Source organism: Octopus bimaculoides, chromosome 3 (assembly GCF_001194135.2).
Source record: "Octopus bimaculoides isolate UCB-OBI-ISO-001 chromosome 3, ASM119413v2, whole genome shotgun sequence".
NCBI classification, from domain to species: domain Eukaryota; kingdom Metazoa; phylum Mollusca; class Cephalopoda; order Octopoda; family Octopodidae; genus Octopus; species Octopus bimaculoides.
Window position 1 is genome coordinate 152,409,269 of NC_068983.1, and position 2,720 is coordinate 152,411,988.

The following is a 2,720-nucleotide window of genomic DNA, read 5'->3' on the forward strand; positions in this document are numbered from 1 at the left end:
TCTGTGTATGTATGTGTGTGTGTGTGTGTGTGCCTCTGTGTGTGTATGTGTGTGTGTGTGTGTGTGAGAGAGAGAGAGAGAGAGAGAGAGGCAGAGAGCGAAAGAGACCAAGAGCGAGAAAGAAAGAGAGAAAGCGTGCGATAGAAAGAGTAATAGAGTAATAGAGAGAATTAGAGGGAAAGAGAGAGATACGGGAAAACGACATTGCGTCTTAGATAGTTTTATTCGTTTGCAGTAAAATTGACCAGTTGCCAGTTAGTAAATAGTGGTCATCAACCATCAACCGGTTGGGGCAATGGTAATGATGATTCGTTAGATGAGAGAGTGGTGGTGATGGTGGCTGTTGTGGGAGAAGGAAATGTTAGCAGGAAAAAGGTCGGAAGAGGTCAGAACAATGAAGAGTTTGGGTGAGATGGCGGGTAGGCTCAAGTTGAATAAGATGGAATTAAGCAAAGTGACACGGAATGCGTGTTTGAATGTTTGAATGTTTTCCGCTATGTGTATGTATATATGTGAGTGTGTGTGTGTGTGTGTGTGTGTGTGTGTGTGTGTGTGTGTGTGTGTGTGTGTGTGTGTGTGTGTGTGTGTGTGTGTGTGTGTGTGCGTTTGTGTGTGTGTGTGTGTGCATGTGTGAATGTGTGAAGTGGTTTTAGATTATGATGCAGCATGGTTTAAAGGCTAGACTACGAATAGGCTGCTTGCCAAGTCTTCCACTCCTGACCGTACGGTCAGCTATCGAGCCAAGAAAACAATCCAAACAAAAAAAAAATAATAAAAAATAAAGTAGCTATTAAACAAATAAAGAAAATAAGTACTGTAAAACAACAACAAGAACAACACATAATCATAATAGTAATATTAATAATAATAATAATAATAATAATAATAATAATAACAATAATAATAATAATAATAATAATACTAAGAACGCCAGTATGGGGATTTACATAAAATCGAATGATTAAAAAAGCTGAAATGTTAGCATACATGATATATAAGTTCAGCGAAAGAAATTAAATATATATATACATGCTATGCAGCAGTAAAACAATGTCGATGATGAGACAATCTGATACAGATTGCTTCTGATATTGGAGGACCTCTAGGGTTAATCGAAGAACTAATCATCCAAGAACTCCCCGAGTACCAAGAGGGAGTGCTGCCTCTAACTTTCGTTCTCTGACTTATAGATTTATATTCTAAATGGTCTCATCCACTCTTGTCATTTACGCTATTCTCAATAAATTCCTTCAAAGATAATACCTAATACTCGGCCCTCAAATTCTTTTCATGTGGAAGCTGAAAAGTTCAACGAGGCCTCTATTAAAGAAGGAAGTCTCCGTCCTCATAGATTTCAACCACGTCTACCACACGACCCCTCTCGTTTTAGTCACAAGATAGGGAAAAAACTGTCTTCACTATTCGGATAAAGAAGGGCGGTTTGGCAATCATCACGATGGACACAGTTAATATTCTAATAGAAAAATAATGGTCTCCGATTTCAGTACCAGGTCAAACATTTTGATGGGTAAGTGGAAAGTCAATTCCATCGATCCAGTTACTATTACTTTATTTTCTTGAACTTGGAAGATTAAAACGCAGAGTTGATCTGAGTGGAATTTGTTCGCAGAACATAAAGGGACAAAACAAATGTCGTAAGGCATTTTTGCTGGAGTTCTAACGTTTCTTTCACCACACAAGAAAAAAAAAATAATAAAAAGGGCCGGCAGTCATCCAGCAGAATACGTGGCACACAGACTGTCAACTAAACAGATAACTAATTTTTTTTCTCTTGCATTTCTTTCCTTCTAAATTCAAATGTAGGGATACATTCGTGTCTTTTGTATGTAAAACGACTGCCTGTTGCAACTCATATTCCATGTCACAATATTAATTCTAGATATGCCGAACATTTCTAAGTCTTGTTCAATAAACTAAAACTGCTTCATTGAGGCGTTTTAATAAGATAGGAAAATGGCCATTGATTTAAGCAGCAGGTTTTTAAAACAAGATCCAACTCTATTTGTAATATTTTTGTTTTCCAAGAATTTCAGTGCGCTGATTTAACAGGAGTTATCTCCCTTGATTATGTTTAAGTTTTAAACACTCATAATGGGAGTTTTGCTTACTAATTGCAAGGATACTCTCTGTTAAATAAATATTTTCATCTCATTAAATTATATATGCAAACCCTACCGTATGTATATACTTAATATACTATGGCTGAGTTGAATGATTCAAACAGAATCGTCATAGTTATTTTGGTCATCATACGTCTTTCATTGTCATCATATGTCTTTCATTGTCATCATATGTCTTTCATTGTCATCATCATCCACGTCATCCTCTGTATCGTCGTCGGCGGCAGTGTCATTGTGGCTTGGTCATCGATAAAGTCCTTTCTATTAATTTAACCTAATATCGGTTTCAAATTTTTAGGGAAGTGGGTAAGTCGATTGAATCGATCCCAGTAATCAAATATCGATTCCCAAAAGACGAAAGACAAAGTCGACCTCAGCAGAATTTGAACTTACAATGAATGTAAAGACGGACAAAATGCCGCTAAACATTTTGATCGGCGTGCTAATGATTCTGCGAGCTCACTACCTTGTTAATTTATCTAATATCAAGATTAATGTGGCGTTTTATTTCTAATGGCTTCTGGCAAATTATAAAAATCCTCTTCCTTCTGGTCTTCACACTACTACTACTACTACCAC